At 47.6% G+C, this 11,852-nt stretch overlaps 1 non-coding gene across 1 annotated transcript; it reads left to right on the top strand.

Moving 5' to 3' along the window:
- The first annotated feature begins 10,168 nt into the window (after nt 1-10,168).
- Nucleotides 10,169-10,227, top strand: LOC138393532 (U7 small nuclear RNA). The gene has a single exon (XR_011235211.1). It is a non-coding gene; the product is annotated as a U7 small nuclear RNA (small nuclear RNA).
- The last annotated feature ends 1,625 nt before the right edge of the window (nt 10,228-11,852 follow it).

The raw sequence follows: 11,852 nt of genomic DNA, 5'->3' as shown, positions 1-11,852 counted from the left end.
GCCCGGGGAGGCCAGCGCTGGCGGCCCGCCTCCGGGCTGCTCCCATTGGCTGCGCCGCCGTCGCTGGCCGAATGCCGCGCGGCGTGTGGGAGCGTGCTCGGCTCGTGCGCCCGGCCGCCAGCCAATCGGGACTGAGGGCGGAGCGAGGAGAGCCAATGAGAGGCCGCCCTGGCGGGCAGGGCCCCTCCCGTTCTTCGCTTCCCCACCTCCGCGCTGCTTCCCCCCCCCCCACTTTGGACCAGCGGGGCTGGAGGCCGCGCTGTGGGGTTGGTTGCCCGCGCGCGTGCGCTGTGACAACTGGCCCTTTTCCGCGGCGACCAGGTGTGCGTGGGCACAATGGCCTGTTGTCTGCCAGTCGCCTGTTTGCGGGTGCTCGCCCGGCCTCCGCGCGGGCCTGGAGGGGAGAACGTGGGCGCGACAGACGGGACTGCAGGGGCGCGGAGGGTGTCCCCGCTCGGAGGCCCGGGCGAGGCCGGCTCTTGGCTCCCCTCTGCGCAGCGAGGGCCCCTTTCCCAGTATCCGCAGAAAGCACTCGGAGAAAGGGGAGGCGCGGCGGGCAAGGCCCTTTGCACTTCCCCTTCCTGCGTTGCCCGGGCGTCTCCTCGGGCTAATGGCGTTTGCTCTGTGTGGGCGCCGTCCCCGAACAGGAAGCTCTGCGGCCGCGCTCCCACGCTGGGGCGTCCCGGGCCGGTCAAGGGGAAAGAGATAAGGGACGAGCCGTCCTCGCCGAGTCTAGGAGGGACCGCAGGTGCGGGACAGGCGGCGCTGCCTGCAGCGAGCAGCTTTGCCCCGTCGCTCCGCTCCGTGTCGAGAGGAGCGATTGAGTCCAGGTCTGCCGGGCGGTTTCCACCCGGGTGATCCCCAGACACTGGTCTGCGGCTCTGTCCGGGGCTGTTAGTGGTTCTTGCAGAAAAGAGAAAAGAACGATTTAGGGAGTTTTTCATAAAAATGAAATATTCAAGCCAAAGGACTGTTCTTTAAGACTCTTTTTTTTTTTTTTTGGTATGAATATTTAACGTCATTGGAAGTTGTTTATTTTAATATCATTACTTGGAAGAATTTAAAGTTAGCTGTCCTGTGTTGATGCCCAAAATTGAGGAAGAGGGGTAAACTTACAATAATGAAATCCAGAAGTGAACCTAACTTCACAGTTCCTCACTGACCACTTGGAGCGTGGCTTCCCAGGGGTCTGACCCGACTTGGGGCCGGGGAATCCAGCCGTTTTCCCCAAAGCACAGAATTCTAAGTGTGTGTGATGTGGGTGAGCACAGCGGCGACCCCCGAGCCAGACTCCCTTCTTCCTGGGGGCAGGGGAGGGCTTTCTTCCGAGGAGAAGGGAGGCTGCGCCTTGTGGCTTCTCTGGCTGGGTACTGGGTGCTGCTGGGTGCTCCTGTCTGCACATTCACACCCCCCACAGTCCGAATTCTGCCTCCCCGTCTTCTCCACACTAAATACAAAGGAAATTTTAACGGAAAATTACGTTATTTTGACTAAAGTTCCAAGTAACTCAAGCCCCAAACAGTACAGGGCTAACAACTTGCTTTGATTAAGTCAGCAGGTCCCTTTTACCACGCAGGAGGAAAAAAGCCCAAATCCCAAGGCCTTTCAAGGGTGGCCATTGCTCCCTTCTGCAGCGACTGATCCCTTATACGGCCCACGTTCCTCCAGCCCTCCCAGCCTCGTGAACCCCACCATGGCCATGGGATAGTCAAGTCCCCGGTTCATCCCTCCCTGTGTCTTACAAACCCTCTACCCTGTCAGACTTCAGTTGGATGAGGGTGTGACTGTCATCAGCTCTTACTTCCCCTAAAATTGCTCACCAGTGACTGTCATGTTGCCAAATCAAGTGGTAAATTAAATTCTCAGAGCTCATCTTAAACTATCAGCCACCTTTGACATAATTGCCTCCTTTCTTAAGGGTTGCCCTGAGGATTGTAATTAACATAACATTCTGGTTTGGATTGATACTCACTTAATAATGTATAAAAGTTGTTCTCCTCTATAGCTCCATTCTTCCCCTTCTTTTGTGCTGTTATTGTCATACAAATTACATTTTTATCCATTGTATGCCCATCACCACAGATTTATAATTATTACATATTTATACTGCCTTTTATATTTAACTATGAGGTTTCCTTTACCAGTATTCTTTATTTCATGTGAATTTGAGTTAATGCCTGATGTCCTTTCATTTCAGACTGAAGGGCACCTTTTATTTCTTACAGGGAGGAAATGCATCTGGGGATGTCTTAAATTTCTCTCTCTCTCTCTCTCTCACACACACACACACACACACACACATATTTTTAGAGACAGGGTCTTGCTTTGTCACCCAGGCTGGCTGGAATGTAGTGGTGCAGTGGTGCAATCATAGCTCACCGTAACCTCAAACGCCTGGGCTCAAGTGACCCTCTTGGCTTAGCCTCCTGAGTGGCTAGGACTACAGGCACAGGCCACCACTCTTGGCTAATTTTGTTTTTGTTTTTAGCAATGAGGTCTTGCTGTGTTGCCCAGGCTGGTCTCAAACTCCTAGCCTCAAGCAATCCTCCCACCCCCACCTCCCATAGTGCTGGAATTACAGGCATGAGCCACCATGCCCAGCCTATTTCTGGAAGATGGTTTTGCTGGGTATAGAATGCTTAGTTGGCAATTTTTTTTAGAATTTCTTCAGCACTTTATGTCATGTCACAGCCTCTAGCCTCCACAATTTCTGATGAGAAATCAGATGTTACTTTTATTGAGGATCCTTACACATGGCAAGTTGTTTTTTTCTTGCTGTTTTTAAGATTCTCTCTGTTCCTTTGGCTTTCAATAGTTTGATTATCATGTGTCTAGGTGTGAATCTCTCTGGGCTTATCCTGTTTGGAATCCATGTGTTTCTTGGACATTCAGATGAATATTTTTATCAAAATTAAGAAGTTCTCTGTCATATTTCTTCAAATATTTTTCTGTCCCTTTTTCTCTCTTATTCTGGGACTCCCATGTATGTTTGTATGCTTGATAGATCCCACAGATTTTTCTGAGGCTCTGTTTATTTTTTCTTCATTCTTTTTCCTTTCTGTTTCTCAAACTAGATAATCTCAATTGACCTATTTTCAGTTTTGCTTATTCTTTCTCCAGCCTGCTTAAATATGCTGTTGAGACCCACTGGTGGATTTTTCATTTCTGTGACTATATTTTTCAACTCTAGGGTATCTGTTTCATTGTTTTTTATAATTTCTATCATTTTATTCATATTCCCTATTCTGTTAAAGATCATTCCCATACTTTTATTTTGTTCTTTATACATGGTTTCATTTAGCTCTCTGAATATATTTAAAATAGCTGCTTTAAAGTCTTTGCCTAGTACATCCAATAGCTAGGACATTATCTAAGAATGTTTCCACTGATTGCTTTTTTTCCCTGTGCATGGTCCATACTTTGCTGTATCTTTGCATGTCTCATAATTTTTGTTGTTGAAAACTGGACTTTTTAAATAACATAATCTGACATCTCTAGAAATCAGATTCTCCTCCCTCCCCAGTTGTTGCTGCTTGTTATACCTGTTGCTGTTTGTTTAGTGACTTTTCTAAACAAATTTGTAAAGTCAGTATTTTTTGTTATCTGTGGCCACTTAAGTCTCTGCTCAGCTCAGAAGTCAGTGATAAAACAGAGATAACCTTAAATGCCTGGAACCAATCAATCATTCAGTCTTTGGGAAGGGGCTCTGTGTATGTGTTAGAACACGCCTTCAACACTCAGCTGGGCAGCTGACAGCTCTTTCTTGACGTAACTTCCTGTTTGAACAAAGCCTCAAGGTCAGTCAGAGACGTGATCTGAGGGCCTTCTCAGGTCTTTCATGGGCATGTGCACAACCCTGGCATGGGCATGGTCTGCTAGAGCCCAGGGAATATGTCAGAGCTTTTCAAAGTCGTTGTGGGCATCTTAGTCCCCAGCAACTCCTTTTAAGCTTTTTGCTCAGTCTGTTGTTTTCCCCAACTGGTACTCACTGTCTCAGGCAGCTGCAAAGTTAAAACACCTGTGTCATTTTTTTGACAAAATACACCTGGGGAAAAAGTCTTTTCACAACAGATGAGCTCAAGTCATGCCGAATACAGACAGCCTTGCAAGTGGGGTCTGCCAGGGGAGCAGCAGACAGGTAAAATAAGGACAGTTCTTTGAGAATCACCCTTTGACAGACTGCCAGGTGTGTTCTGCTCCCTCGGGGCAGCCAGGCCGCTGCAGGAATGCACACTGCCACTTTCCAAGGCTACCTCAGGGCTGGAGAGTCGGGGGTGAGACCAGAGCAGGTAAAAACACCAGAAAGCTCACTGTTGTTACTAAGATTCAGCCATTTTTCTTCAGTGAACACTCTCCAAGTTGCTGCAAGCCTTTGGTGAGTTTGCAGAGATCTGGACAAAAAGTTTATTTTGACTATGTTTGACGGTTTTTTCATTGTATTTGTGGAGGACAGAATTTTCAGAGGTCTTTACTCTGCCATTTTTGCTGACGCCATCCCACTGCATTCTTGAAACAGATAATCTTAATTAGTTCTCTGGACGTTCTACTCTCCTGCTTCTCCCAGGAACCCGTCATTTCTTCCATTGCTCAGGCCAAAAACCTTGGTGTCCTTCCTGACTCCTCTGTTTCTCTGACACCTCACATCAGATCCAGGAGCAAATCCTTCCACCCCATCTTCAAAGAACCTCCTGAGTCAGCCAGCTTTGACCTCAGCATCCCCAGCACCTTAGGCTAAGCCAGCATCAGCCACCATCGGAATCGTTTCAACAGCCAACTAATTGGGCTGTTTCCACACATCTTCCTACAGTGATCCTTTGTTCACTTTAAAGCAAAAGTCAGATCATACCGTTTCTAAACCCAAACCCCTCTGATGGCTTCGCATCTCACTCAGAATAAAATCCAAAATCCTTACGTTGCTCTATAAGACTCGATATCCTCTTTCCTCCAGGTAGTTTTCAGATGTTATTTTCAACTGCTCTCCCCGCCTCATATTACCCCAACCAAAAAGCCACCTCGCGATGTTCTAGTATGACAAGAAGAGTCACAGCTTAGAGACTTCCCAGTGGCTCTTCTCTGCCTGGAGCGCCCTTCGCTCAGATCCCTCAGGGCTCACTCATGCACTCATGCAGGTCTCTCACAAAATGTCACCTCATTACAGTCCTTCCCTCACCATCCTATGACCCACCCTGTCCCTTGATCCTGTCTTCAGGAGACTCGCTATTCCCTTCCTCGCTTTCGCTTTATTCCTGCTGCTTTTCATTTCCTGACACGTATCTGCTGACCAGTGTATTTATCATCGGTCTCTCCCAACTGTAAGTTCTGTGAAAGCAAAAACTTTGTTTGGTTCACTGCTATATTTCCAGCACCGAGAAGAGTCAGCAACACATAGTAAGTGCCCAATAAATACTTACGCTTAAGAACATGGACCCTGGAGCCAGACTGTCTGGGTTAGAATTCCAGCTCTGGTACTTATAAACTGTGTGACTCTGGGCTAGTTACTTAACCTTTCTGTGGCTCAGTTTCCTCCTCTATAAACTGGGAATAATACTAGTATGTATGTCTAATAGGATTGTTGAGGATTAAATGAGTTAATACGTGCAAAGTGCTTAAGACCATGCCTATCACATAGTATATATTATATAATTTTAGTTGTTATTGTTGCTTAATGAATGATAAACCCAATATTGTAATACATATAATATATTCAATAAGATGTTATATTAATCCATTTTTGGCCAGGTATGACAGCTCATGCCTGTAATCCAAGCACTTTGTGAGGCTAAAGTGGAAGGATCACTTGAGGCCAGGAGTTCGAGACCAGCCTGGTCAACATAATGAGATCCTGTCTCTACAAAAAATTGAAAAAAATTAGCCAGCCATGGTGGCGCTCACCTTTAGTCCTAACTACTCAGGAGGCTGAGGCAGGAGAATCTCTTGAGCCGAGGAGTTTGAGGTTGCAGTGAGCTATGATCACACCACTGCACTCCAGCCTGGGCAACATAGCAAGACCCTGTCCCTACAAAAAATAGAAAAATTATCCAGGTATAGTGGTGCCTGACTGTAGTCCCAGCTACTTGGGAGGCTGAGGCGGGAGGATTGTTTGAGCCCAGGAGTTCAAGGCTGCAGTGAGCTATGATGAAGCTACTGCACTCCAGCCTGGGTGACAGAATGAGACTCTGTCTCTTAAAAACAAATTATTTTTAAATCTATCTTTACTTTATTGTTACCACACTTATATCTGAAGATGATTTATAAACTTTAAAATGAAAAACTTAAAAAGGACCATATTTTCTGCAATTTCATCTAATTTATTGGCTATTGTAATTCAAATGCTTTTAGATCACTTGATGTTACTGACCCATACATACTAGGTATATATATGAAATTCTCAGATTTTTGCACACCAAAATCAACTACTTTACTTCCGTAATTTTATCTTTTATTTCTAAATGATAAGTCAAAGTGTAGTCTTTATAATACTTGGAAAACCTATTTCTATACTGGTTGCAATACTTTCTCTTTAACACTGGATTCTAAAGTGGAACAGCTTAATTTTCTATATAAGAAGTTGATCCCTCACAGCTGTCGGACATGGAGAAGAAGTCAGAAGGCACATTTGTGGAATCATAATTATTGTGATTACCTAATTGTGTCCAACATCAGTCTTCTTTTTGATTCCTGAGTCATTTGGGTATTAATTAAACATGTGGCTAAGAATAAAAGCAAGTTGAAACCGTGTGATGGTCAAAACCACCAGCACAAGAGGAGCTTCTTCCAAGCAGGCAGATGCCTGAGCGACGGAGTCATGGCCCGGACACCGTTCCCACGGCTGCCTGGTGTGCCTGCCCACAGCCCGGGGCTCGCAGACAGTTCTGCCATCACAAGAAAACAATTGTTAAACAATTCTTTTATTCATTGAATATAAGAAAGTAGAAATTAAAACAGAGTCCGTTACTGCTTTAAATACACAAATTCCCCATGACACCTTCACAAATGACACTTTTCCTCTTCCCCTAAAACTTTTCCTATTTTCAAAAACTTCTGAACATTTTAAGTAATCGATTTCAATCTTTCATTAGGTAATACATTCACTTGATTATTTAAAAATCTTTTGTAGCATGGTGGTGAGCGCCTATAATCCCAAATACTCAGGGGGCTGAGGTGGGATAATCACTTGAACCCAGGAGTTTGAGACCAGCTTGGACAGTATAGTGAGACCCTTGTCTCAAAAAAACCCAAAATCTAATTTAAAAAGGTTTGCAGTGAAAAATCTTCACCAACTCCATCCCTCTCTCACCTCCCTCTTAGCTTCAATGTCCCACACGTCCACACTCTCCCAAACAACCACTGTTACTAAGTTTCTTGTCTCTTTTCAAAGTTTCTTTATATTAATACATATACAAGCAGATGCAAACTTACACTCTTATATTTTATACAAATGGCCTTGCTATGCACTCTGTCCTGCCTTTTCATGTAACAACACAGCTTGAAGCTCTTTTGGAGACCAGCACATCGAGAGCATCTTTGTGTTTTGTTTTGTTGTTTTGTTTTAAGTATTATGTTATGTGGATGAACCATAATTTGTTTAAACAGTCTCCTGTCATACAGACGTTTCTATTCTTCTGCTGTTACACACAGCTTTGCAGTGAATGATCCTGTCTGTTTCCAAAGCGTGATGGACTCGGACCTGCACGAGGCTGGGTCGGTCCCCCAAGAGCCGTGCGGGGCAGAGCCCAACATGCTCTCACTGTGCTCTGGGGCTGAGACGCGTGGCTCACTGGCTCCAGGATTAGCCGCCGGCCCAAACGCTCCGCTCCGTGCTGAAAACCCAGCAAACGGATCGCTTGGGAGCCCCCAGACTGCACCATCACGGGCCACCATCTGAGGAAGTCACCAGCCTCAGGAAAATCCAGCCCGGTCCTGCTAGGAAAATGATTTAAAGGAATTCCCAACCCTGTTAAACCAAAGCAAGACTAATTACTGTCATTAGCTGACTGTACAATTAGCAGTGATTAAGCACATTACAGAAGAGGCTCAGCTCCCCACACCGGAGACGTCCCAGTCTGTGGCTTTTCGCTCGTTTTCCCAGCCTGGCTCGTGGCACCCGTCTGCCTTCTCAATAGGGGACTATTCTGCTTTTTCAGATGAGCTTCTTTTCGACACACTGTAGCATATGGACGTTCGCCAACAATGCCATAATCCTCGGTTTAACATTTCTATGTTTAAACTGAGACATAATGTATATACAGTAAAATGCACAGATCTTATGTCTACAGTTCATAAATTTTTACAAATGAAAATATCATGTAACCAATACCCCAATCAAAAAATAGAAGAATTTCATCCATCCAGAAAGTTCCCTCACGTCCCTCTTTTCAACAGCCCCCTCAGCACCCCCACCTCTCCCCAGGCACCTGTTCTGAGTCAATTTCGTTAAGGGACATAACTGATGATATGACATGAACTCGGAAGTAGCCGCACTGAATTGACTCACGTCGGCTGTGACTCACAATGCAGCCAAAGAGGAGTTGGGAGAGGGGGCAGCCCAGGTTAGCTGGAGCACAAGTTCTAGAAGCTGCGGCTAAGGCAAGAAATGTCATCCCAACACAAAGAGATCTCAGGGTTGCGACAACAGCCAAGGAGCTTGGATGAACACAGTCAGGGTGCGGGGTGGTGGCATCTTTATTTTGTCCCATAAAGAAAACTGGCTTAACTGAATTGAAAGGAGTATATAATTCATTCTCCTGTTCTTAAATTCTCTAGTGTGTATGGGATGAATATATATTCATTCCCTGTTGTTGAATATATATTTTACTTTGTTCTCCCTCAGACAGTCACTGGATACTTTTTTTTTAAAAAGTTTTGTTTGTTTAATTCACATAAGTTTTGGAGTAGTTTCCAGATTTGGGCCCCAAGTTTGTAAATCAGAGAAGCAGCAAACATGCTAGAAGCTGGAAACCATGAGCTGAGCCCAATCCGTGTCAGTCCCTTGCCCGCTTTCTCGTGTGACAGACACAGAACACGGTTGGGGGAGTGAGGCCGTGAGGGGGAGCTTAGGGAAGAAAGGTGCTGTGTGTCCACAACAGAGCGTGAGACTCGTTTTGGGGCCCGCTGTGGGCAGGAAACACCATCAGGCAGAGCTGGAGCGGCTGCAAGGAAAAGAACTTCAACTAAAAGGTGAGGACGGACCAAGGGCACAGATTTGCCAATGACCAGCGAGGTGAAATGTCAGCGTGAATTTGTAACAAAAGCGCACAGGAGGGCCTGGCTCCCTGGGGTGAATGAAATAAGCGATCCCTGGAGGACACTGAGGCGTGAACCCACAAGTCCTGGTAGAGTGGGACATCCCATTGGTGCCTGAACTTCGAGTTTCATTTTCTTTCCTTGCACCAACGAGAAGTGTCAGACGGCGTCCTGGTCATGATAAGGCATTTCAGACAGGCGCCTCCACCCAGACCCCCAGGAGAGTGTGCGTGGCCAGGGAAGGGTGCGCAATGGAGGGCAGATTGCTGGACGGGTGGCAGGCAGGGGGACAGCTGACAAGGAAGAGCCCTCTGCCTCCTGCCGTGGCTCCCAGGGAAGGACAGAGGACGGGAGTTCCGCATCTGCAAGTGTTTTTCCTCTGCTCTCGCACCACAATCACCAACACGGAAGACTGCTGTGACCAAATGTCACGGAGGGGCCTCCCCGCCACCGAGTGAGCCATCAGTTCTGCGGAAGACACCAGCTGGGTGTCCTCCAAGTCAGGCCTCACACTATCCACCTGGGGACAGTGTCGGATCCCACAGGTTGGGGGCTCAGTCCCCCAAACCGCCCTCCTCAGACACTAGTGGCAAGTCAGGGCTTGGGAATTTCTGACTTCACGTTGAGGTTCCCACGAACCCCTCGTTGGGCTCAATTGATTTGCTGGAGCAGCTCACAGACTCAGGGAAACACTATGAAGGATGCAGATGAAGAGGTGCGTAAGGCGGGGCATGGGGGGAGGGGTGCGGGGCTGCCGTGCCCTCCCCGTGGGCATCGCCCTCCAGGGCCCTCCGCGTGTCCAGCCCTCCGCACCCGGTCCTCCTGGGTTTACACGAACAACCGTCAAAATGCGACTGGCCTCCAGCGTATGGGGTGGGACCCTCTCTGGAACGAGGGTCTTAGGACTCACAATCAGAAAGATGGGAAGTGTCATACCTTTTAGAATTTGTCTAGCAGCTTTTCCAGTCCTCACGGGAAGACACACACCCCCCACCACCATGCTAAATAAAAAAAGTAAAAAAAAAAAGCAAGATGGGGAAGATTTAGAGTCCTGCCTTGGGACAGGTGAAGGGAGAGGGCAGGAGAAGGTCAGAGGTTCTGTTTCCTGAGTTCTAGCACAACCAACATGGTAACAAGACACTGTACCACGGGCTATGGGAGTTGTGAGCCAGGAACCGTGGAGGGAAACCTATATACACATACACATATACCCCGCAGTCCCTGGGACAGCTCGTGACTTGGAGGGTGGGAAGCTGTGAATTTAACCAAAGAGCAGAGCTCTGAAATCACAGCCCTGGACCCTAGTGAGGAGCACTTCCAGCCAAACCCAAAGTGGCACGAATGGCACTGTCCTCCCTGAGGAGCCACCGAGTCCTGGAGATGTGTGTCGGCCACCAGTCTGACTTCAGACCAGTGGCCCCTGCCTGCGTGTGAAAGTCCGACTGACCCACTCCCTCCGTGGACTGTGCACAGCTCTGGGTTTAGGGACAGCAGAGGAGCCGGGGAGCCCTAGGGAGGAGAAAATGAGCTTCCCGCTCATCAGGCAAATGGGGGCTTAGGCCCGTTTTCTTTATGGGACAGAATAAAGATGCCGTCACATTGCACCCTTTGTTCGTCCAAGTTCCCTGGGTATCATCTCAACCCTGAGATCTCTTTGTATCGGGCTAACATTTCTTGCCTTAGCTGCAGCTTCTAGAACTTGTGCTCCAAGTTGTGCTAACCTGGGCTGCCCCTCTCTCCAATTCTTGGCTTTCTGCCTCTGGGGCTTGACTCCTAAAGCTCTTCTGCCTCCCACGCCCTCCCTTCTCACCTGTGACCCTTACAGTCGCACTCATCCCTTACCACCTAATTCCTGTGTGACTCCTCTCTGACCCCCTGGACCAGAGGCAATCTGTCACTCTGTCTTACTTTTCTAGTCCTTTGTCTTAGCATTTGCATGCCTCTTTCCCACATTACGTCTCATAGTGTATTGTTATTTGTCAACTTGTCTTTGTATACCTAATACATTGTAAACTGCACACCTTTATAGCTCCCATAGTGCCTTGTACCAAAAAGTACCCCTTAAATAAAAAAAAAATATATATTTTTAATTGCTCCCAAAGTGTGGCAGACATTGAGAATGTCTTTCTAACACCGCTTCCCCTCCCCACTGTGTCGCCACCATCAGTTTGAGTGGCGCTGGCCTCACCAGCGCCAGGGCTGAGCTCCCACGACGTAAGCCAGTCCCAGCCCACTTGCCAAGGTGACGGGCTTTTGAGTCTGAGCCGACGAGCACGTGGCAGGTCCACAGCGAGTGGTCCAGTCAGAAGGAAGCTCCGGAATTCTGTGCAATGGCCTTAAGAAGCAATAGCTTCTCTGTCCCCGAGACGGGACGTAGCCTGGGTTGCTGTTTGCAGACATCCTGCAACCATGACCGAGCCTGAAAGGGAATCTGGCCCACAAGAGAAGGCAGGGCAGAGAGAATCACAGAGAAATGGAGCTGGAGGCCTGATTAAAACATTTCATTCAACTTCTCAGCCATGTGAACTAATAAATCCTCTGCACGGTTTCTCGTACTTTGCAAGCAGAGGCGTCGTAACCGGTGCCTTGGGAAGGCAGCATCGCACAAC

The sequence above is a fragment of the Eulemur rufifrons genome, chromosome 11 (genome assembly GCF_041146395.1).
Source record: "Eulemur rufifrons isolate Redbay chromosome 11, OSU_ERuf_1, whole genome shotgun sequence".
Taxonomy (NCBI): Eukaryota; Metazoa; Chordata; class Mammalia; order Primates; family Lemuridae; genus Eulemur; species Eulemur rufifrons.
The sequence above is the reverse complement of the archived record's forward strand: the minus strand, read 5'-3'. Positions and strand labels throughout refer to the sequence as shown.